We start from the raw sequence: 26,883 nt of genomic DNA, 5'->3' as shown, positions 1-26,883 counted from the left end.
GTTTCCTACGCTCCTTATGGGGTGACATAGGATTGGATGATGGCAGACGATGTTGTATAAAGTTGCAAGGTCTCCAACATCACAGCCAATGGTTGATACGTTTTTAGAATTACTATCGTTATGCTGATTCTTAGGCTATGCTGTTGATATTTCTCTTTCATTGTTGCGTTTTCTTGGTCTTGTGTATCGTTTGGGTGTTTGTGATGGTGTTGATGTCTGTTGGGTTGGGTTGTCGTGGTTTATGATTAGGAGAGAGCAAGGATGTGTGATGTCCCCATGATTTTGTGTGTGTGTGTGTGTGTGTGTGTGTGTAAGATACTAGGATTTGAATGAGTAAGTGAATGAGTGTATGAGTCATTTCATTGGGCTTGCAGTTAGTTTCACTCTCTCTTGGGTTTCCTCTCTTGCTTTATGGGCCCTATGCATTTTATCCATATGTAAAAAAAAATAAACACAAAACAGGTTAGGAGTGACTGCTTGAAAAAGAAAAAAAAAATGGTTACGATGATTGGAAAAATAATTGGTTACGAAGATGATGATGATGATGTTTAGTCCACTTCACTAGGCATGGTACTGATAGTTGGCCCCCTTAATGCTTGTTTATTCTTTGTTCTTTGCTCCCCATCTCAAATACTTCTGTCATGTAGAGATAGAGAGACCTGTTGTTGTTGTGCTAAAATCATTACATGCCTCTGACCCTCCTATCACCTGTTATTGGCCGTCATAACCCCCTTCCAGCAAATTAATTCTCATGATAAATTGGAATTCCTTTGCTTTCAGTGGATGATAAACCTATTATATCAAAATTATGCTGTTTTGAAGAATATTTGCTATGTATTAGTAAATCTTGGGCTTGTAATCCCACTTGACTGACTATTACAGAAACCCTGGCAGCCCCAAAGGTATATGTTGAAGGATTGTCTGTTGTGGTAGTGTGGTGTGGTGTGTGGGAGGAGCCCTACACTGTGGTACATGTGGTGAGTGTTTGTAGTAGTGTGTTGGGGTGAGGGGGGGGAGGCCTTACACTGTGGTAAATGTGAGTGTGGTGTGGTGTGGCAGGAAGCATTACACTGTGGGCATAGTGCATTGTGTGTGAGTGTTGTGTATTGTGTTGGCATTGAAGTAGAGAAAGATGATGATTGTGTTGAAGTCTGGGTATACTCATTTCACTCTAACTTGGCACAAATTTTCATGTTTTGGTAGTTTTTTTTTTTTTAACGTGTCCCACTGGCAGAAACAAAACATTAGACCTGCATTCACCTCCATAGCTTTTCATTGTGACAGGCATCATATTTTAATCCCTGTTTACTGTATTCTTACAACTCAGCATTCATGACAGAGCATAAGCCATTTTTAGACCAAGTTAGGAGTTGTGTTTCTCTGGGTATGTGGTTGAGTCTGAAGGGTGGGTGTCTGGTGGGATGGTTTTTGAAGGTTTCTGTTGTAGTTATCTAGGTAGTAGCTATGTACCGTCTGAAATAGTAGTGAAATAAAAAGTTTAAAAAGAAAGAAAAGAGAAAAAAAAGTGGAAGACGGCCACAGCCACTTGGCGGACTGCACTCTTGGGCTACTGGACTGCACTTGGGCTACTGGACTGCACTTAGGCCACCGGTATTGCAGATGGTCGGAGTTGCAGTGACCTGTACTGTGAAATCTCCATATGCTTTTCACAGCTGGTGCTGTTCCCTTTGGAATGGGGGCCGTTTTAAGGGGGTAGGAAAGAAATTATGTATCCTGTGAATTTTAGTGTTGGGTATAGGATGAGAATATCTGTCTATCTGTCTGCCTACTGCCAGCTGCCATAATCCCGTAAGGGGGCCATTTGACTTTTTATTTTATGGGGAGGGGCACTAGGCCTCTTCTACCAACCCACTTGTTGACACATAGGGAACACATATGGTTTTGATTATATGGTTACCACCCAGCATTGTAAACAACAGTTTTTTGGCTTACAGATTTTTTAAAAATACTTTTTGTAATGCAAGTTTTTATTACATGCCTTTCCATAAGCTCTTCTTCATAACCAGCATTGTATTTTAGTGTTTACTATACTATGCTTACAACCCAGCATCCATGAGAAGAGAGGCGATACGTTTTGTGGCCATCCCGTGGGATTAAGGCGTCTGGCAATAGATAGATAGATCCATGAGAGAGAGCACAAGGCATTTTTAGACAAAGTTAGAGTAAAGAGAGGGTGAGAGAGAGTAGGTGTATTCGTGTTTCTCTGGGTAGGGTTGTTTGTGAAGGTTGGGTGTCTGGTGATGGTTTTTGAAGGGTCCTGTTTGGCTGCAGATTTGTGGATGTCTGTAGTGGCCTTGTGTGTATTGGTAGGTAGGTACAGTGTGAAATAATAAAAATAAAGTACTGTATATATATATATATATTTATTTATAAAAAAAGCTGTGTACACTCTGAAATAATAAAGTACTGGAATTAAAAAATAAATAAATAAGAGGTTGACGGCCACAGCCACCGGCGGACTGCGACAAGTGCAGGTGGTCGGAGCCGATGACCTGTACTGTGAAATTCCATGTATTTTCACAGCACAGTTCCTTCTGGAATGGGGGCCGTTTTAGGGGCGAGGAAAAAATATTGACTATATCTTGTGAAATTTAGTGCTGGCGTGCAGTGTTATAGGCTTTGAATGGCTGTAGTGGCTAGGGTAGGCAGTATGTACAGGATAAATTATTAACAGAAAAAAAGGAAATAAGAAAAAAGGAGGAAAAATAAAAATGGTTGCACATTTTAATTGGATTTAGGTAACTTTCTAATTTGGGGCAGTGGTCAAGTAATAGGTCTAGTACAACTTCCTTGGTGGTTTGAATGGCCATAATGCTTTTATGTTCCTCTGACAAAGTGGGGCCAGACTGGAGGGTCAGTTGAACTAGTAATCAAGGAGACTTATTCCTGTCTCAGTACTAAAAATTTCACTGTTTCATGGGATTAGTTATTATGAAGAGGTATATAGTGAGGCTGGGAGGAGGAGGCAGCCTTATAACTTTGTGTGGAGGTCTTGTTGGGTTGTGGTGGTGGTTTATGTGTTCGTGTTTTTCTGCATTGAGAGTCCCCTTGTTGTCCTGTGTCTGTGTGTTTAGCGACGAGGGATTTTTGGCACTGAGAACACCAGCTGGTATTGTAGTGGTGTTGGTCTGGAATAGGAAAGTCCTGGAGTTGATAATTTTGAAGCACTTATGTAGGGAGAAATATGTGAGGTAGTCAGGATTCCAGGGGCTTAAATGGTCAGTGAGTGAACATCTGGCCCTTTTCACTGGACATGGCCTGGTTATATCAGTGCCACCACCTGAAGGTGTCTGCCCTGCACCGCAGTTTTATAACAATTGGGTGCGTAAGGTGAGAAGTGTGAATTTCGTGGGTAGGGTTGTGAGGCAGACTGGAAAAAAAATACGAGACAAGGTCATAGGGTGGCTGCCAGAGATTGAGCAGCATAGACAGCCACCATTAGGTGACTATGGCCAATGAATGCATGTTGGAGCCTTCAAGAATGGTACGATACAAATGATATAAAAATACTGAACTGTTTCTACAGGCCCATCGTGTACACCTCAGTATATATATGCTTAGCTTTGAAATACTGTATACACATCATCTGAGATCTAGTGGCGCATTTTCCACACCGTTTAAAACAGAATATGTGTAAATTGTGAATTTTGTTTTTGTGTATAATGCCAGCAGTAAGTAATTCCTCATTTAATAATTGATATATATTCCCGTAAATTGCTGACTGCGTGAAGTTAGGGTCGGGTCCCAGCAAGAGGGACTTTTTCTCCAGCATTTAAGGATCATATGCAAGACAGAACTAACTAGCAGGATTTATTTGTGTTAAATTTAGAAAAATTATATTTTTAGATGAATTAACATTGATCTTTCACAGCACACCTTTGAGATTAATTAAGAAGTTTGTGAAAAGTGTATTTTTGAGTGACATTAAGAGGGAGACTGTGCTTAGTGAAAGTATCTTAAATGAGGAATTACTGATAGGGGTTTGCCAGTAAATTATTATTATTATTATTATTTGACCCACAAGCAGTTTTTGAAGCATAAACTAATGATACCCCTTGCTGGCATTAATATTACAAAGAGAAAACAAAGTTGATTGTTTATTCTCTGTGTGTTTTAGTACTTCATAGAGTTAAGTATTGTATTAGGCTTCCTCTTCTCCTCCTCATTGTTGTTCTCTTCCTTCCTCTTCCTCCCCGTATTGTATGAGGCTTCCTCTTCTGCTCCTCATTGTTGTTCTCTTCCTTCCTCTTCCTCCCCGTATTGTATTTGGCTTCTTCTTCTCCTCCTTGTTGTTCTTTTCCTCCTCTTCCCCTCCTCATTCTTCCTTCCTCCTCCTCATTCTTTTCTTCCTTCCTCCTCCTCCTCATTCTTTTCTTCCTTCCTCCTCCTCCTCCTCCTCATTCTTTTCTTCCTTCCTCCTCCTCCTCCTCATTCTTTTCTTCCTTCCTCCTCCTGCTCCTCCTCATTCTTTTCTTCCTCCTCCTGCTCCTCCTCATTCTTTTCTTCCTTCCTCCTCCTCCTCATTCTTTTCTTCCTTCCTCCTCCTCCTCATTCTTTTCTTCCTTCCTCCTCCTCCTCCTCCTCATTCTTTTCTTCCTTCCTCCTCCTCCTCCTCCTCATTCTTTTCTTCCTTCCTCCTCCTCCTCCTCCTCCTCCTCATTCTTTTCTTCCTTCCTCCTCCTCCTCATTCTTTTCTTCCTTCCTCCTCCTCCTCCTCCTCCTCCTCATTCTTTTCTTCCTTCCACCTCCTCCTCCTCCTCATTCTTTTCTTCCTTCCTCCTCCTCCTCATTCTTTTTTTCCTTCCTCCTCCTCCTCATTCTTTTTTTCCTTCCTCCTCCTCCTCATTCTTTTTTTCCTTCCTCCTCCTCCTCATTCTTTTCTTCCTTCCTCCTCCTCCTCATTCTTTTCTTCCTTCCTCCTCCTCCTCATTCTTTTCTTCCTTCCTCCTCCTCCTCATTCTTTTCTTCCTTCCTCCTCCTCATTCTATTCTTCCTACAACCTCCTCCTCCTCCTCATTCTTTTCTTCCTCCTCCTCCTCCTCATTCTTTTCTTCCTTCCTCCTCCTCCTCCTCATTCTTTTCTTCCTCCTCCTCATTCTTTTCTTCCTTCCTCCTCCTCATTCTTTTCTTCCTTCCTCCTCCTCATTCTTTTCTTCCTTCCTCCTCCTCCTCCTCCTCATTCTTTTCTTCCTTCCTCCTCCTCCTCCTCATTCTTTTCTTCCTTCCTCCTCCTCCTCCTCATTCTTTTCTTCCTTCCTCCTCCTCCTCCTCCTCATTCTCTTCTTCCTTCCTCCTCCTCCTCCTCCTCATTCTTTTCTTCTTCCTCCTCCTCCTCCTCATTCTTTTCTTCCTTCCTCCTCCTCCTCCTCATTCTTTTCTTCCTTCCTCCTCCTCCTCCTCATTCTTTTCTTCCTTCCTCCTCCTCCTCCTCATTCTTTTCTTCCTTCCTCCTCCTCCTCCTCATTCTTTTCTTCCTTCCTCCTCCTCCTCCTCATTCTTTTCTTCCTTCCTCCTCCTCCTCCTCATTCTTTTCTTCCTTCCTCCTCCTCCTCCTCATTCTTTTCTTCCTTCCTCCTCCTCCTCCTCCTCATTCTTTTCTTCCTTCCTCCTCCTCCTCCTCATTCTTTTCTTCCTTCCTCCTCCTCCTCCTCATTCTTTTTTTCCTTCCTTCCTCATTCTTTTCCTTCCTCCTCCTCCTCCTCATTCTTTTCTTCCTTCCTCCTCCTCCCTCATTTTTTTCTTCCGTCCTCCTCCTCCTCCTCATTCTTTTCTTCCTTCCTCCTCCTCATTCTTTTCTTTTCTTCCTCCTCCTCCTCCTCTTATTGTATTAGGCTTCCTCTCCTCCTCTTATTGTATTAGGCCTCCTCTTCTCCTCGTTCTTCTCTCCCTTTTCTTCTTTCCTCTTCCTCCCTTCTTTCTTCCTCTTCCTAACCTTACCACCCTGCAACCCCCCCAAACACCCCCCACCCCATGGTTTGCCTTACCAGGTGTCCCTTGCTATTCCTGTCATCCTTGTCCTGTCGTTCCATCCCTGTTGTCAACCATGTCCTGTCCTTCCACCCCTGTCCTGCCATCACTTACCTGCCTTGCACCCTTGCACTTTCCTTCCCTCCCCTACACCCTTGCAATATGCAGCCATGCCATGCCACCCCTGTCCTGCCCTGCCATCCTTGGCCTGTCCTCCCCTCCTTGCTATTCTTACCCTGTGTCCTGCTGTTCTTGCCTAGGGTGTCCTGCCCTTCCATATCTACTATTTTTTCCTTTGTGTGTCCTGCCCCTTCCATCTCTTGCTGTATCCTGCTCGTCTTGCCTTGCTATGACCTGCCCGTCTTGCCTTGCTATGACCTGCCCGTCTTGCCTTGCTATGACCTGCCCTGTTGTGCCCTTCCATCATCTGTGCTATGTTGTGCTTTGTGCCCTGCCACCCCTGTCCTGCCCTACACCCATGCACTGTCATCTGCACTCTTGCTGTGCCCTGCCATCCTTGCTATTCTTACCCTGTGTCCTGCTGTTCTTGCCTATGGTGTCCTGCCCTTCCATATCTGCTATTTTTTCCTTTGTATGTCCTGCCCTTCCATCTCTTGCTGTATCCTGCTTGTCTTGCCTTGCTATGACCTGCCTTGTTGTGCCCTTCCATCATCTGTGCTATGTCCTGCCCTACACCCATGCACTGTCATCTGCACTCTTGATGTGCCCTGCCACCCCTGTCCTGCCCTACACCCATGCACTGTCATCTGCACTCTTGATGTGCCCTGCCACCCCTGTCCTGCCCTACACCCATGCACTGTCATCTGCACTCTTGATGTGCCCTGCCACCCCTGTCCTGCCCTACACCCATGCACTGTCATCTGCACTCTTGATGTGCCCTGCCCTTCCATCTCTTGCTGTATTCTGCTTGTCTTGTCTTGCTATGACCTGCCTTGTTGTGCCCTTCCATCATCTATGCTCTGTCCTTCCATCATTGTGTCATGTCCTGCTGTTCTTGCCCTGTCATCTCTGCCATGTCCTGCTGTGCTTCCTCTGTCCTGCTCCATGTGTCTTGTTTTGTTTGTTTTTATTATATGTTTCTGTTATTCTTTAATGTCTTTTTATATTGTCCTTTTAAGTTCATAGAAAACTAAGTGCTAAATTTTGAATGTTAAAAGTTACTTATATATGTATAGTACTTTGAAAAATATCAGAAAAAGAATACGAATAGACATGAATAGTACGAAGTGATGTCTCCTTCGTGCTATTCACGTCTATTGGCATTCTCTTTCTGATATTTTTCAAAGTACTATACATATACAAGTACTATACATATATAAGTAATATACCAAAAAGGTATATGTATATAACAAAGACATTGTAATAATACATTGGTTTTATTTCCACTAAGATACATTTAAGTGAAGAAGGTGAAAAAAAAAAACTATCTCGATAAATCGGCCAGAGAAATAAGGACTGGGAACCCCAAGGGAGGGTTGCCAGTCCGTATTTTCGTGGCCGATTTATCGAGATAGGTTCTGCGCCCTACCCCAAGATGCTTCCAAGAGCGTGCCCTTCAAATCACTGTGTAGATGCCATGTCTTGTATTGCTCTGCCAAGCTAATGCCAGGCAGAGCTATACAAGAACACATGGCATACAACAGAGTGATCAAAAGGGCTACTTAACATGCATTGCTAAACACGGTGTGCACCACGCAACGTGTGTTTGCTAAGGCATGTTAAACCGGAAGCAATGCACCATTAATCAACATGGCATACAGTATACCAAAGACATGAGCCAATTAACCCCTTCAGTATGAGGACATTCTATTCCTGCTGATGCCACACGATTTTATTCAGCTTGGAGTGCGATCTCATACTGGAGGGGACATAGCCTCCCTTCAGTATGAGACCTCCTTCCTAAGCTGAGTGATTAAAATCGTCTGGCAGCAGCAAGAATAAAATCGTCTGGGACACAGCAACAATACACTGAGAACAAATGTAACAGTACTGAAGAGGTTCAAAAATACCAACATGGACTGGTTGTGATGCATGTTCAATATCAACAAAATCACATTCCAGTGAACAATATTTACTCTTCACTAACTTGGCCCAATTTTTCAGTCTTTTCCAGCTGTGTCACATAAGAGTAACTCGAGGCACAGAATGGCAATGCTATTACTCATAATCCTTTTCACACTGTGCCTACTGTCCTGTTTTAAGAAAGTTACAACTCATAATTCAGGCTGGAAAAATTTAAAATTTTAGCCCAAGCTAAAGTTCAGAGTATAATCTCAAGCAAACAAATAAAACTGTAAAAATATATAATGGCCATATTACTATATCAATGTGAAAGTGTGGACATGCTATATCTACCTATAGCCAGACACCTTGATCCTGTGAGGGTACATATCTCCTCCCTGTCCACTGCCATCTACCTGCCCTCCCCCCAGATTACACCCCTGCCTCTCCCCCACCTCACTCACATACACCCTCCTGATTATGTTTCCTACTCTCCATTCCACCAACTTACACCCCCTCCCCTATCCCTCCATTTTGTTCACATACACTCGCCTAGTTAAGCCCTGTCCACACGAGCGGGCAATGCCCCTGGGCACAAGCGAGCAGTTTGCCTGTTGACGGGCTCACCGCTTGTGCCCGCGGGAAAATGCATAAATTGCCACGGGCAATATACGCATTTGCCCGCGGGCACAAGCGGTGAGCCCATCAACAGGCAAACTGCTCGCTTGTTGCCCGCTCGTGTGGACAGGGCTTTAGTCTTTCACACCCCAACTTACACACCTCTCCATCTCTATCTCATCCTCAGCTCCCCCCACCTCACTCATATACACTCTCCTGATTATGTTTCCTACTCTCCATTCCCCCAACTTACACTCCCCTCTCATATATCTCTCCACTCCATCCCTCCATCTCATCCTCAGTCTCCACCTCACTCACATACACTCTCAGAATTAATCTTCCTACACCCCCCAACTTACACCATCCTCAGTCTCCCTCTGCCACTTTCCCCACCTCCACCTCACTCACACAAACCCCTACTTAGTCTCACTCTCCATCTCCATCCCTCCACCTCACTCTCATACTCCACCCCCAACTTACACCCTCCACCTCATCCTCAGTCTCCCCCTCCCTCTTACCCCACATACACTCCTAGTTAGTTTCCCTCTCCATCCCATTTCAATTTACAACATCCTCTACTCAATCCCTCAGTTTCCCCCCCCCCTCCACCTCACACATTAGGGCCGATTCACACTACACGGTTCGTCTCTGTACGGCTTTCGCACATTAATTATTTTATCGAAATCAATGGGGCAGTTCACACTATATTTTCCGTTTATTGTTCATCTTTCGTGCGGCTTTCACTCGTACGGATCGCCAACTTTTGGAAGAAATCTCTAACAAACGAAACGTATACGTATGGAAACGCTCCGTACCTCCACCGATCAGTGTGAACATAGATACGTATCAGTCACGGTGTGTTTACAGACGACAGAGGACAACTTTAGCCTGTCACTGCTTTTGGCCATGAACAGTACTATAAGCAGTCATGAGTGACGAGAAGTTATTAGAACTGGTCAGAGGCTACGAGGAACTACATGACATGGGCAACAGAAAATACAACGATAACCATGTGAAAGAAAAAATATGGACATTAATAGGAGAGGGATTGGAAAAATTGGGTAAGATATTTAAATATTTCACTATTTTATTATAGCAGTGTGACAAATAGCATTTTATCCTTCATCCTATTCATTACCATTCATTGTTCTCCCAACATCCTGTTCATAACCACTGGTAGGTTCTCTCTCAACCCTCTTTACGCCCATGAAAGAGAACCAGTGGGACTTCAAGAATCTTTTAAATTTCTTTTACAAGGAATGCACCTTGTGGAGCATTTCCTCCCTGTCTAGTTATGTCTACTAAAGAGCTTGCATTGTTCGTGACATTCATGGTTGTAACATCAGTGGCATTGTCACCTAAGTAGCTGTGCAAAAATGAATGATGCAGCAAGCTGCTTTACACTAATTTCTGACGCTTCTTGTCGGAGCCACAGCTGCACGCAGACTGACGAGATCATGGACTATGTATAGTGTGAACAGTGACATAGCAAATGAACCGTAACCCTACGAAGACGAACCGTATTGTGTGAATTGGCCCTTAGTCTCTCACTCCAGCCCTCCATCTCATCCTTGGTCTTCCCTCCTACCTCACTCATACACTCCTAGTTAATTCTCTCCCACTCCACTCCATCCCTCAGTCTCCCAATTCTAATTTATGGAGCATAGACAGCCAAATGACATATGATTTCTTACTAAACTTGTGGAATGTTGCCATAACCTACCTACCAATAACAGATCTATATGGCCACCTTATATTTTTTAAAAGTAATGAAGTAATATTTCTCGCCTTTTAAGACTTCGTTCCCTTAAAAAAACCTTGGAATAGCACTTCTAAAAAATTAAAAGGTTACTTATGAACTGGCTGCTACAGTTTATATAACTCTTGTTAATTTCTTGGTCATAAACAGACACACATCTTAACCAAGACTGGCTGAAGTTTAAATCTATTGCTCATGGTCTGGTGCAAGTAGGCAACTAATAAAGTACTGTATGTATAAAATCAGTAATGCTGTTCCTGGCCTACCAAGCCATTCATACCCAGGCAACAGGTCTTTTAGTCCAACATGACAGATGAACACTACAGAAGGTAATTTTTAGGCAATGTTGTTCCCACAATTTAAATCAATATTTTATGCAAGGAAGAAGGAACCAAATGCTAGAAAACCTGAACGACTGTTCCCTCCAACAAAAAACTAAGTTAAGTGCCAAATTCAAGATCGTTCATCTTGAGATGCCTAGACAGCATTAAAAAGACTGGAGGATCATAGGCAGTAGGAAGAGTCAAAAGCAGTTCCAGAGTTGACCTACTGTGTACAGGAAGGTTAACTTCTGCATTTGAGAGCTGGACAGAAAAAGGATGAGAGTTTGCTGCTAGACAGGTGCTATGCACCCGCCAGGGTGGTGGAGGGATGCAAGCAGATGTTTCAGAGGGGCAGTGACCATTGACACAGCAGTACAAATGAGATAAACATGCAACCGTTGTAGTCAGATGGAATAAAAATTGGCAAGCTGCATCACTATGTGCCACTGATGCAATATGTCGAAATGTTTCAAATAATTTTTGGTCTGCACCAGAAGCATGCATTTTTTTTTTTTTTTTTTTAGCTGCAATTCTTTGGTTATGCGTTTAGTACTTTGATTAAAAGTTGCAGCAAAGCAACTGACGTTAGATTTAAAAAGCACAATTAATTTTACTACCTCTCAAATATCGGAAATTATAAGACTGCCTTGTCAAAATCAAGCTGTTTTTCAATAGTCTTAAAAGGCGATAAACTCTACTCCACTAGACTAAATATTGAAACATTTATATTAAAGTAGCATTTACATTAAAGATACATTTATTGGAATAAAGATAATATGGTCAGCACATATAAATATATAAGTAATGGATATGGGATCATGAGGGCTGCAATATATTAAAATCTACACGAGTGAAGTTCTGCTGAAAAATCCTATGGTCTGACTGACTGGCCAAGAGATGCTCCCACATCCACAAATACTGTACAGTGCATATACATGTGTCCTCGTTTAGCCACAGGTATGGCCTAAACTAAGAGTATTCCCACCATACAACTGGTAATGGAAAATTCTGCACCCTGACTAAACTTTACAGACACACTTATCAACTGGGGGGGGGGGGAATATGACACTGGAGAATGAGAGGGGTTGCATTGGTATAAAAAAAAAAAAAAAAAAAAAAAAAAAAGAGGAGGAGGAGAGGTTACGCCGTTTGAAAAAAAAAAAAATAATGAAGATAGGGGGGATAGGGGTCGCATTGTTTGAAAAAATTAATAAATAGAAGGGTTACAAAAAAAAAAAAAAAAAAAAAAAAAAAAAAAAGTGGGGCGGGAGAGGGGTTGCATTGTTTGATGGTCCTTAATTATGAGGTATGACAGTCTCCTTGGTTACTTCGTTTATTTTCCTATCGCTTACAAAGGCTTCAACATGCCTGCATAGCCTTGTCACCTAATGGCAACTCTCCATACTACTTGATCTCTGGCAGTCTCCCTGTCCAGTCCCTTATCCATGAGGTCTCACTCTGACTTCATCCCAGGTCTTTTTTTAGTCTGCCTCTCACAACTCGACCCTAAACAATCACAGCTCTCGCCCTCCATCCTCTCCATAAGTCCAAACCATCTCAACCTACCCCTCCTCATCACTACATTCAAGTCCCATTCTTCTTCTCAACTCTTCAACTGCAGTCCTAACATCCCTCACAAGGCCTGTCATTCAAGGATGCACTAAAAACAAATCTAATTGCTGTCATTACTGTATGTTTAAGCCTATGAACATCCTCATCCTTCACTGCCCAGGTCTCACCACCATACAGCATTACACTCCTAACATGTGCCACATACAAAGATCCCTTACCACTGAGGGAGAGCCCTCTCAATGTCAGGAGGCAACAGCTCGCTGAACTTCCTCCAGCCACTCCTTACCCTAGCCACACAGCTAACACCAGCTCCACCTCCAGCACATAGCATGTCCTAAAAATAAAAATTAAAAAAATCCGCCACACACTCAACAGCAAGACTAATCCTTTCATGCCTGAAATCTCCATATGCGGCCCCCCCCGCACCCACACACCCTGCACACACCATGTCACAGTCTACCTCTAACACCACATACACAGCCTCTCACCAAACAGTGAACAAGTTGCAATTCCTTCCCACACCCTAGTGGTAATCCACACACGGCCACACTCCCTCAGCTTTAAGAGTACCACCACCAGCCCTAGATACCATCACCCTTGGTTACTAGTCGTATCAACCTTCCAATCACACTACACACTGCCATCAACTGAGACAAAAGGGAACAGGGATCTGTCAGGTTTGATAACATGCTATGACAAATTTAACAGACAATGGAGAAAGTTGCCTTCATGAGGTGGCAGTCTCCTTGGTTATGGCTACTAGTCATATCAAAATGCTATAGCAATACACTTTACAAGTACAGGAGGCTCCTTGATTACTAGTCCTGCAGGCGGTTGGTGACTGATAATCCACTCACTTGATATAGTGCAACCTCTTAAATTCGAAGTTCTTGTGTCCTTTAGATACTTTTGAAAAATTTGAACTTTTAATAAAGCATTTCTGTGGCTGTCTTAATTCTCATGGTTTAGACATGCTTTTGACACAAGCTTTGTTGTCTGGGCTAACTAGCTGGCTTCAGGCATCCTACTTTCCATTGTTAACACTACCAATTATCACGTCTCTTAATTCAAGGATCAGTACTATAATAGCTACAAACCATGAAGTGTTTCTTTCACATTTCCTTTCCTCATCTTGTGTATGTCCCCTTGTTCTAAAACACTTTGCAGTTGTATTCATATTTAACATCAATCAGTAAGTGGTTAGGGACAGTAATTATGCATTCATTTATTTACGTAAAAACTACAGGTAGTACTGAACATGAATATTTACATCTTTCAGCAACCACCATCCACTCCTTGATGTAGCACTGCCCACTATCTCCATTATTTTTGTTTCTGTCCTCCTCTCTCCCTATTTCTCACATCTTTCCTGTCAATTTTTATTACTCCTTCCTTTTCAGGTGGCTTTACATTGAGTAACATGCTAATGGCTTTCTGTAAGCCAGAAAACCATTTACAATGCTGGGTGGTAACCATATAACCAACCCATACGTGATGCTACACTTCACATACTGTGCACTGATTACACAGTTTATTTTATGAAATTTTATGATACGTACAATTACTGCCTGTCTGCATTACTATAATCTTGCAGAAATACTGCAATCTCAGTGATGAAATACATAAGTACATTGTGTGTGTGAAAAAAAAAAATGGAAGATGGTGGTGGTTTATATCTACTCAAAAATAGATTGCACAGTGGTTTAACTGTGATGCAAATGATCTATTAGAATTACACTAAGACTGCTGCCTACCAACAATCATGCTTCAGTCAAAAGTGAATAAAATCAGTTGACGTATGACAAGTGGTGTTGCATGGTGTTGCGTGATAAAGGAATATTTACCATAATTCCACTCAAAAACTTAAAAACCTTATCACAATGCTTTGTAATGTCATACACTGTCAGGTTTAACACCACTGCTATCTTTGACAACACCTGCAATGAGTTATTTACTTTAGTTTCAGTTGGTACAGCACTGAGAACTGTCAAATTTGTCATACATGGTAGTTTCCATCACCAGTCATTTCACAACACACACTAAGTACTTGTGGCTGCATTCTTATACTGCATCATTTTTGTTCCCAGCACTGCACTAATTGGTAAAGCCAGGACACCTGTTTGAAGCCACAATTATGGTCAAATTTGGATACGATAAAACTGACTCAAATAATAAAGAGCTTACCCAAGAGGATGAAAGGACATTATTATTATTATGGGTGACCACACGCTTTATGGTGAGGTCATCAGTACCAGATGGGTGTAGGTGGGTATTTTATTTTTTTTTTACTAGTCTCTGGTTATTTCTGAGCTAATTTTGGTAAATAAAAATGACATTTTTCATAATTTAAGGCAATTGAACTTTAGAGGTTGCACTGTAGTACTACCTATTCTTCCTTCAACTTTATCATTCTGTTTGTCCTCACTCCCTACTTCTCCCTTTCCTTCCTGTCACTTTTTCTCTTCTTTCCACTTCATGTGGTTTTACACCAGGTGACAGGCCTAATGGTTTCCTGCAACCCAGGAAACCATTTACAATGTTGGGTGGTAACCATATCACCAAATAATGGGGTGATGTGGGGCCTGCTATGGTGCCCATGTTCCCTGGATTATGCAAATGCAGCATCCATCCAGGAACCGAACCTCCACACTATTCAACGCACCTTGCCGTTGCAGGGCACTGTCAGCCACAAGGGAACACTGGTTCATTAAATGGGGTGGCAAGGCTGTTTGCCTGTGGTTGATAGGTCTGCTTGGCCAGGCAGACTGGGGTTGATCAACAATGTACTTCAATTCACAATGCCATCAAACAAAACATGCCCCAATTCCCTCCCTTATCCTCCAAGGATGGAGGAGTACACGAGTCTCCTTGGTTACTAGTCTAATACCTCCCTATCATCCCATAAAGGAATGTGGTGGACTGTAGGATAAGGGCCAATTCAGCCAGCAGACCAATATGTTCCTGTTCTCCTGGCCACAAAATGCATCACTTCAGCACTAACATATAAACCAGCCAGGGAACACACTGACAATTACTTCGATTTAAAGTACATGAAAACAGCACTTCTTCATGACTGGCATAAACGAGGACTTTCTGTACACACAACTACAGTTCTTTCACTTAAACTTGGCCAAGACATATCCTTTGACATCTGACTTCACTTAGTTCACTGGCTCTACAACCTTTCCACCACACTGCATGACTAACATTACTAATTTTGATCTAATACAGTATAGCTAAACACGATTCAAAGATGGTAATTTTAGGTCGTTGAAACTTTTCCACAGCACTTCTTCGTGACTAGCAAGGTATTTTTAGGCCAAGTTAAAGCAAAATGATTGAGATGCAGTTTTAACACATTACCAATCTTCTTCAAACATACACCATATTCCTCTACCCAGCTGGCTTATTTACCCAGCTGGCTTCATCTTGCCATCTTGATATCTTCATAGATCTTGTCAGACACCATCTGTTTCCTGCAAATACAACAACACATTAGCTGTGTTTCTATCTACACCCACACCCACTGACCTACTCTACACCTACACCCACTGACCTAATGTACACCCAGACCCACCGACCTCATCTACAACACCCACTGACCTACTCTACACCTACACCCACTGACCTACTCTAACACACACACACACACACACCTAACCTTCAAACACCGGCCAACTGGATTACCTAAACACAAGATCACAAGTTTAAATTCTGTACCTAAACAACAAGAGCCTATCTCCACAGACTGCAGTCAATATTTAAGTTTCTTTCAAACTCAGAATGTGAAACTTGCCTCCTTATGGCCAAAACTGACAACTGTTTAATAATCAGCTGATGCAACAGCTGACCTATCAAATCAACTCAAAATTTCAAGCTGAGCAACTCTGTATTTCATAAGCCACTACAATGCCTCCTTAAAGTCAAACTGAAATGCACCCAACAGTCAGCTTAGGCAATGGCTGACATGATAAATCAACAAAAGTTCAGGCTGAGCAGCTTTGTATTTCATAAAATCACTCAAAGCTCTCCAAGAACAGATATTTACACTTTCCTTGGAAAGAAAAAAAAAAAGTAACACTTGTAGACCTGTTAGCTTTGCCACTGGTGAACAGACCTATTAATATTCCACAGCACATCTGGCTGGACCACCTTAACCCACTACATCACCAGGCATCTACAGTAAACACAGCAGCACAACCACCTGACACATTCAAAGCCTCAGACACCACCACCTTAACCCACTACACCACCAGGCACCTACAGTAAACACAGCAGCACAACCACCTGACACATTCAATGCATCAGACACCACCACCTTAACTCACTGAACGACTTTGACGATGGCCAGATTTAGAAAGACGGCAGAAACTATAACCACTGCTAATACACCTAAACATAATTCACCATACTCCCTGAATGCTTTATCCATCTATATCTATTTATCCATATCTACTGAAGTAATTCTGGGGACTATTTCATAGTCTGCATTACATGAGGAAGCTACTACAGTTAAATAAAAATCTTCCCAAACAAGAAATGAACAAAGTCAAGAACCATTCAGTGCAAGATGCCTGGCCACTGCATTTAAGAGTGTCACAGTAGGAAGCACCAATGAACCTGCACCAACGAACCAGCACCAACGAACCTGCACCAAGTCACACTGGCTACATGGCACCAAGACTGGCATGGGAGCAGCTTTGGCCATGAAGATGCTTGGTGATGAAACAGTTTGGTGTTAATGCACAAGGAGGAAGGCAGGATAGGGAGGGAGGATTGGGAGGAAGGATAGGGAGGAAGGATAGGGAGGGAGGATAGGGAGGAAGGGGAGGATAGGAAGGAAGGGGAGGATAGGGAGGAAGGAAGGATGGGGCACTTAATGGCAGGGCCTTAAACTATCCATCGCATAATACCAAATGTCTAGCCTGATAGTAGGGGAGAAATGTTGGGCCAATAGAATTATGGAAATATCAAGAAAAGGTGGAACAGTAGAGAGAGGACAGGAAGGAGAGAAAAAGGAGATACAGTCACTGGTAAAAGGAAAAGTCACAGGCAGGAGGAGAAAGTCACAGGCAGGAGGAGAAAGACGCAGGCAGGAGGAGAAAGGCGCAGGCAGGAGGAGAAAGACGCAGGCAGAAGGAGAAAGACGCAGGCAGAAGGAGAAAGACGCAGGCAGAAGGAGAAAGATGCAGGCATTTTGTAAAAAAAAAAAAATCAGATTAATTCAAACTTACACAGTACTTCCAATTCCCTGACTCCCCCAACATCTCTTCCTTAGTGATATATTTTTGGTTTTATTCTTGCTACTACAGTACTTGGCAATTTTTACAACTCAGGGGCTGGTACTCTTGAAGCACCTCCCCTGACACCACTTCCTTATCGATTTATTGTTTTATTCTTGCCACCACCAGGCATTTTAAAACTCAGGGAGGACTTACAGCTCTGATGGGGTTAAAAAGGCTACATCTTCAGTTCAAAAAATACAGGATTAACAGACTCTGGAAATATTGCTATCGTATCGTTTATATAGACTCTGGAAATATTGCTATCGTATCGTTTATATAGACTCTGGAAATACAGCCATCGTATCGTTTATATAGACTCTGGAAATATTGCTACTGTATCGTTTATATAGACTCTGGAAATACAGCTATCGTATCGTTTATATAGACTCTGGAAATACAGATAACGTATCGTTTATATAGACTCTGGAAATATAGCTATCGTATCGTTTATATAGACACTGGAATTACAGCTATCGTATCATTTATAAAGGCTCTGGAAATACAGGTATCGTATCATTTATACAGACTCTGGAAATATTGCTATCATATCATTTATACAGACTCCGGAAATATTGCTATCATATCATTTATAATACAGACTCTCAAAATATTGCTATCGTACTGTTTATATAGACTAAAATATTGTTGTGTTGTTTATATACAGCAGACTCTTGAAATATTGCTATCGTATCGTTTATATTCACTCTTGAAATATTGCTCTCGTATCATTTATATAGACTGGAAATACAGCTCTCGTATCGTTTATATAGACTCTGGAAATATTGCTATCGTATAGTTTATAGAGACTCTGGAAATACAGCTATCGTAACATTTATATAGACTGGAAATACAGCTATCGTATCATTTATACAGACTGGAAATACAGCTATTGTATCGTTTATTTCGACTCTGGAAATACAGCTATCGTATCGTTTATATAGACTCTGGAAATATTGCTCTCGTATCGTTTATATAGACTGGAAATATTGCTCTCGTATCGTTTATATAGACTCTGGAAATACTGCTATCATATTGTTTATAAAGGCTCCAACATGCTTGAATGCGTCGGTTTTCATAACTTAATAGCAGCTCTCCACACTGCTCAATCTCTGACAGCCTCCCTATTCAGTTCTAGCCCTGAGGTCACACCCTATGGCCTCTTCCCAGGTCTTTTTCAGTCTGCCTCTCACCCCTACCCTCAACCTTGCCACTTATCACCTTCCACACCCAATTGTTACTCTCCATTGAAAATAAAATCAAGGCATTTGAGAGAACAAAAAGTACCAATGGAACTTGGAAATCTGCATATAACACAAGGCTTTACTATCACACCACTGATTTCCCTAGATAAATATCTAAGAAGAGGTGTTAGGGAGCTTCCTTTTGAATGCACGGGTCTCCAACTGACTTAAGTTTAACCCCTAAAATAAATCATTACAGAAGAGATGTCAGGGAGCTTCCTGCTGTGTGTTAATTCACTCCTGTCACAGCCAATGGTTTTATCCAGCTCTGGGGATATTTTATTTACTGATGGGGTAATAATGGCTATATGGCTTCTGTTGCAAGTCTCCAAAGACTTAAAACTATATGGAAAAGTTAAGAAAAACCTAAGGCACAAGGGGTGGCAGTGATCATTTCCTGGAATATGGTTGTTAGCACTGCCAATTTAACTGCAGCACACTTACTGCAAATAATTCCACTTGGCAAAATTGAGTTTTTAATGTTCTGCATGATTCTTGCAACTTTAGCTTCCTCAGCTATTTAAGCACAAGTTGCAGTGGATTTTGACTAACACCTACTGAGGCAAGTTCTGCAACCAACTGGCAATTAGCAAAAGCAGCACCACAGCAAGATTTACAGAAAACTATACATTATGTATAAAACACTCCACTGGCCCATCAATGGTTATTTCAACTGACTGGCACCTAAGTGATTAAGTATAACATTTTTAAATGTACTCATCTTGTAGTATTCAGCCAAGTTGCTCCCCTTCATCACTGGTGGTGGTGGTGGTGGTGGTGGTGGATGTCTACCACCCGACACCACCACAGCAGGGGTGGCCTTCTCTGCCATCAAGCTGCCCTCGTCGTACTGCCCTAAAGTACAAACATGCTCTACAACTCCACCCTTGAACTACAATGCCAGTGCTACCTCAACCATCAACACTAGTTAAATCTTAGGCTGAAGGACATACTGAAGGCTGTATCAAACCAGCCATTTCAAGGAGTCTATCAGTTAATATTCTTGCCATACACATATCTACCTATCTCTCAGGAGGAGGATGGTGGACTGCAGAAGGGGAATTTCAGCATGAAGGCTCCTAGATTCATATCCAGACAAGCATGAACCTAAAACTGAGTTAAGGGCTCTAGTAAATAAGTTTCTCAGTGACATATGTTAACACCCAAATATGCCTAGTAACCAATGCATTTATTCCTATACAGTATAATGCTACTTCCCTATTCAAGTTAAGCAAATGCAAACAGCAAACTAGCTAGGAACGATCTTCATTTTCCTTCATCCTGATCTTTTTCACCTTATGCTGGAGTGAGGAAGGGTGAGAGTGATGAAGAGAGTGTACTGTATGTGAGTGAGGTGGAGGGGGGACGTGGGAGTGGGAGGCCGAGGATGAAATGGAGGGATGGGGTGGAGAGGTATATGAGAGAGGGGTGTGTGAGTTGGGATCAGGGCAGTGAAATGGTGGGGGACAGGGCAACGTGGAGGTGATTTGTTTGTGGCCATCCCAAACGGGATTGAGGCATCTGGCGATAGAGATAAAACAGAAGGTTCTGGCATATTCACCTAGTATGTATCCAATTAAATGTCCCCCAAAGAAGGTTCTGGTTGTGGTAGTTGTGGTTGTGATAGTCTCTCTACAGCTACATGGCCAATTACTGAACATCCAGGTCTTTTTTCTTCTTCACTATCAGGCTGCCTTCTCCCCAACTCACACCCCTGAAAAAGAATATTCCTTATAAGCCATCACAAGAAAATCTCAATAAAAAAATCAAAATATCCATACACAAACAAAACCACAATTCCAAACACACAGACACCCCAAACTCCACACAGTCACCCCCAAATCCACACACACACACTCAAAATCTCCACATACACCCCCAATCTACACACACACCCAAATCCACACACATACACAATCCAAACTCCACACAAACACCCCAATCTACACACATACATACACACCCAAAATCTACACACACACACACACACACAAAATACACACAACCCAAGCTCCACATACATACATCCCACCCCAGAGTTCACACCCAGCTCTGTTATGTTACTTTCTTACCCTTTCAATCATCTGAGTCGGCTTTAGAAACACTCAGGCCTGTTTACAAATTAAAATCAATATCACAACAGAAGCAATTAATGGAGATAGAAAGGTAATTACTGGAGAAAAAATACTTATTGGAAAGAGAAAGGAAAAATATCTTACCAAAATTGCAGACCCTTCCCCTGTAATTGCTGGAGCCTGACTGACCAAAAGCCGGCACATTCCACCTACCCCCGCATTCCTTCCCTCCCTCCCTCCCCCCCACTAGTTTCCTCCCCCCCTCCACCACCTCCTCCCTCTCTTCACAGCCCCTCTTTCCTCCACCCCTCTCTCTCTCTCTCCTTCCTTCCTTCTCCTCCTTGTCTTCCTTTTTCCTTACACCTCTTCCTCCTCCCTGAAAAGCACTCTTCCTCCAATTCTCCTCCCTCCTGACATCCTCCCTTCCCTCCACCCCCACTAGTTCTCCCCTCCCTCTTTCCTCCAACACACTCTCTCTCTCTCTCTCTCTCTCTCTCCTTTGTCTTCCTTCTTCCTTCCACCTCTTCCTCCTCCCTGAAAAGCACTCTTCCTCCTGTCCCTCTCCCTCCTTACATCCTCCCTTCCCTCCACCCCCACTAGTTCCCCCCCATCTTTCCTCTACCTCTCTCTCTCCTTCCTTTTTCCTTTTTTCTTTCCTTCCTCTCTCCTCCTCTCTCCATCTCTTGTCATCAATCTTCCTCCTCCTTGAAAAACACTTTTCCTCCATCCCCCTTTACCTCCTCTCTCCCCTCCATCCCCCCCCTTTCCTCCCCCTCCTCTCTCATTAGACACACACACACACAAAGTAAAAAATAAAATACAATCCATTACGGACAAGGGAATCACCTATACACAAGAGAAGGATATTTGTGAAGCACTAAAGAATTTCCAATCAGTTTTTAAAGAAAATTTTTTTTAAAGGGACTATGTGGAACATGCATGCCCACACATACTACCAGATATACAAATATCAGAAAAAGTAATACAAAGTAAATTAGACAAAGGAAAAGCAAATGGTCCTGATGATATTTCATGTTGGGTGATATATGAATGTGCAAAGGAGTTAAGTAAACCATTATCTTTAATTTTCAAGAAATCCTTGAGACAAGGTAAACTACCTGATATTTGGAAGAAAGCAAACATTGTTCCCTTATTCAAGAAAGGGAATAGACAAAATCCACTCAACCACTGACCAGTATCACTAACCAGTGTTGTACGCAAGGTATTAGAAAAGCTTATAAGAAAAGCTTGGGTAAATCATCCAGAAGAACGCAATATCCTAACAGAAAGACAGTTTGGTTTCAGAAAAGGAAAATCATGTGTTACTAATCTGTTGAGCTACTATGACAGAGTAACAGACACATTACAGGAAAGAGAAGGATGAGTGGACAGTATCTATTTAGATTTCATGAAAGGATTTGACACAGTACCACACCAAAGACTTTTATGGACACTGTACCATCAAGGAGGAATTCGAGGCAAACTGTATTTTTGGATGCAAGACTTTCTCATAAAAAGAGAAATGAGAACAGTACTAAGGGGAAATTACTCATCATGGAAGAGAAGTGACTAGTGGAGTTCCACAGGGCTCAGTGCTGGCACCAATCATGTTTTTAGTGTATATAAATGATACAGCCAGTAACACTGGAAATGAAAGCTATCTAAATATGTCTGCAGATGATGCAAAAATACAAAGGAGAATTACTAACACAGACTCTAGTAAAGAGCTATAAGAAGAATCAAATAAACTTCATAAATGGAGTAATACATGGCAAATGGAATTCAATGTGGACAAGTGTCATGTAATCAAGTTTGGTAAAAGTGGAAAAAGACCTGATTGGGATTATAAGTTAGGAAATAAAACCCTACATACATCAGAAAGAGAGAAGGACCTAGGTGTGATTATCAATAACAGACTATCTCTGGCTGACCACATCAGTGAGAAGGTAAGGAACATGTATACACTGCTTGCAAATATGAGAATAGCATTCACATACATAAATCAAGACATGCTAAGAAAGATAATAACATCATTCATCAGACCAACCCTGGAATATGCATCAGTAGTCTGGAGTCCTCATCTCAAAAAACACATAGACAAGATCGAAAAAGTTCAAAGGGCTGCTACAAGATGGGTACCAAGCTGAAGGGATCTAAGCTACAAAGAAAGACTAAAAAAACTGAATCTACCAACACTACATGAGAGAAGGAAAAGAGGTGACATGATTATACTATGTAAATGCGTATCAGGGAAGGAGAAAATAGACATAAATGATTACTTAACCTATGGGGATGCATCAGCAAGAGGACACTGCAAAAAAAGCTGCATAGTGAGGTGATAAAGACGTAAGGAAATTTAGTTTCCCAAATATAGCAATTGATCAGCAGAATGCACTACCAAATGAAATACTGTGCCAAAACAATTCTCAAATTTAAGGATATGTACGATAAATATGGTTTAAAACATGGGACAGTACGAGCTTGACTCATTCCTGTAAAGATACAATTAGGTAAGAACACACACACACATATACACATTATCTATAGGATGATGATGATGATGAGAGTTTCACCAATGATAATGACTGATTTCACACAGGATAACCACCACCATAATTACTACCACAAACCACCACTACCATCATCACAACCACCACCTACAGAATCATCACCACCTACCATCATCACAACCACCATCTATCATCACCACCACCACCATCACCCCCTATCATCATCACCACCACCACCAACACCCCCTACCATCACCACCACCACCACCATCACCACCCCCTACCATCACCACCACCACCACATTTCCATACCCAATATTTCCTTTTTTTAAAACAATTCTACATACAATAAAACCTCACTAGAACAGAGTATCTGGAGCCCAAGCCATTCCGAAAAAAGCGATATGTGGACTTCCCCCTGCTAAGATATTTTCATACATCAGGGAGGGGGAGGCCAAAGATGAGATGAAGGGATGGAGTGGAGAGGTATATGAGAGAGGGGGGTGTGAATTTAGAGCAGGGCAGGGAAATGGCGGGGGACAGGGTGAAAGTGGAGACGATTTGTTTGTGGCCATCCCATATGGGATTATGGAGTATGACAATAGACAGATAGATATATTATCCAGGTTATATAATCTGCTTTGTGGAAAAATATCTATAGGCTGGTTTGCCTGCTTACACAAGGCCCTCTATTCACAAAAATATACATATCGAAAAACAACTAACTCAAAAGACAAATGGCCACCCCTTATGGGATTATGGCGTCTGGTTATACTGTTATTAGATATGCTATAGATAGATTTAGAGAGAGAGAGGTTTTCCTGCTGATGAGGTAGTGGATATGAAAAACTACCCATATGCAACTCCTCCTCTCTATGCGAGATGCTCAATATGAAATAAGAAGAAACTATCTTCATAAACCTGCAGCAAAACTACTGCAGCCAATTTAGAAAGTTTCTTTGAAACTCGTAGAATGTGAAACTGTTTTATTAAAAGGCCTTCTTATGGACAAAACTGAAAACTGCTAAATAATCAGCTGATGCAACAGCTAACACGTCAATTCAACTCAAAATTTCAAGCCAAGAAACTCTGCATTTCACTAAAATGACTCTTTATAATCCAAACAGAAAGTCACATAACAGTCAGTTGATGTGTCAACCAACGAAACAGCTGACATGATAAAATCGATTCAAAATTTCAACCTGAACAACTTTGTATTTCATAAGAATTTTGCTCTGAGCTCTCCAAAAGCAGATATTCCAGAAGGAGAAATATGAAAAAGATCCCCAGATATACAGACCTGTCAGCTTCACCACAGGTAAAAATACCCATACATAAGAGCTGCCCACTTACAGACCTGTTGGCTTCACCCACACATAAGAGCTGCCAACGTACAGACCTGTTGGCTTCACCCATACATTAAGAGCTGCCCACTTATAAGATGTGCCCTGTTTAAAAATTATCCATATGTAGTACAGGCAAACCCCGGTTTAATGATGGAATTGTTTAAGTAATAACCCATCACTAGGTGGCATATTGTAACTCAGTGTAGATTTAACATGTAAAGTACCGGTACAGTATAGCGATGCATTTTGGTGCCTTGGGTTTCCACCCAACCAAGTCCTAAACCCACTCAAATGACTCCAAAAACAAGTTTCTAGCTAACCTTAACCCTAAATACTAAAAACATGGGGTGTGAGTTGGGAGCAGGGCAGTGAAATGGCAGGGGACAGGGCGACGTGGAGGCGATTTGTTTGTGGCCACCCCGAATGGGATTGAGGAGTCTGGTAATAGATAGATAGGTAGATAGACCTCACCTAAACCCAAAAATAAAATCTGAAATTCATTAAATGTCTGGAAAAAATCAAATTTAGTAAACTGTACCCCAAAATGACACTGTTCACTCCACCTGTGACTAAAACACATTATTCTACGTCTAAAAGCAGTTTATAAATCAATCTTTAAAAAAAAAAAAAAAAAAAAAAAAAAAAAAAAAAAAGTCATACAGGGGTTTGGCCATCGTTCAGTGGGGTAGGATGGTATTTCTACCCCATCACTATGCGGGTGAATCGCATCTAGGCATATCGTATCTCGGGGTCTGCCTGTAGCCTTCGTGTTGACACGAGGCTATCTATCTATCTATCGTCAGACGCCCTAATCCCATAAGGAGTGGCCACTTCATTTAAGCAGGATGACTCTTACATTTTTTTTTTTTTTTCCCACTGAATGCCTTGTATCAACACTCAATGAAAAAAAATACCCACGCGTACGAGTCTTCCTGCTTATACAATGTGGTCGATATGAAATATGTCTGTATGTAAGCTTTCCCCTCTTATCGGCAGTGCTCAATACAAAGAAATACCTGTATGTAATGGTTTTCCTGTTGATATGAGGCACTGGATATGAAAAAATACCCATACATAAGAGTCTTCCGGCAATAGAAGACCACGATGTGAAATAATACCCATACGTAAGAGTTGTTCTGCTTATACGAGGTGCTTGATGTGAAAAACTACCCATACGTAAAAGTCTTTCTATTTATACAAGGTCTTAATATGAAAAAATACCCATATGTAAAAGTCTTTCTGCTAATATGAGGTGCTCAATATGAAAAAATGCCCATACATAGGTGCTTTCCCACTTATACGAAGTGCTCAATACAACAAATATCCACATGAAAAAGCTTTCCTGTGCATGCAAGATGTTCGATGTGAAAAAATACCGATTTCTAATTATTTTCCTGTTCACATGACATACCCAGTATGAAAAAAATACCCATACATGAGCTATTCCACTTACACACAGTCCCCAGTACAAAGAAATACAGTATACATATGTTCAGAGTTTTCCTGTGCAAATGTGGTGCTTGATATGAAAAAGTACCCATTAGTACTAGTCTTCCTGCTCATACAAGGCACTCAATAGAAAAAAAAAAAAAAAAATACAGTACTCATACGCAGTTTTTACACTGATATAAAGCGCTTGATTAAAAGAAATACCTGTACTCATATACAGGAGTTTTTATGCTGATATGAAGTGCTCGATTTAAAAAAATACTCACAGATAGCTTTTATGTTGATATGATGCCCTCTATTAAAAATACTCATACACTAGAGCTTTTATGCTGCCATGAAGTGCTCGATTAAAAAACAAATACTCACATGAAGGAGATTTTATGCCGATATGAAGCGCTCGATTAAACAAAATACTCACATGAAGTTAATAAGCTGATATGATGCACTCGATTTAAAAAAAATACTCATGAGGAGTTTTTATGCAGATATGATGCGCCTGATTTAAAAAAAAAAAACTCATACACTGGGAGTTTTTATGCAGATATGATGCCCTCGATTAAAAAAAATTCCTGAGTGGACAACCTAACCCCTACAGATAATGGAGGTTTTCGTTTCATTTCGTTTTTAAAGGCTCCAATATGCTTGCATGTGTCGGCCTTGGTCACCTAATGGCGGCTCTCCATGCTGCACGATCC

The sequence above is a fragment of the Coenobita brevimanus genome, chromosome 94 (genome assembly GCF_032717465.1).
Source record: "Coenobita brevimanus isolate Jiangsu-jjx chromosome 94, ASM3271746v2, whole genome shotgun sequence".
NCBI classification, from domain to species: domain Eukaryota; kingdom Metazoa; phylum Arthropoda; class Malacostraca; order Decapoda; family Coenobitidae; genus Coenobita; species Coenobita brevimanus.
The sequence above is the reverse complement of the archived record's forward strand: the minus strand, read 5'-3'. Positions refer to the sequence as shown.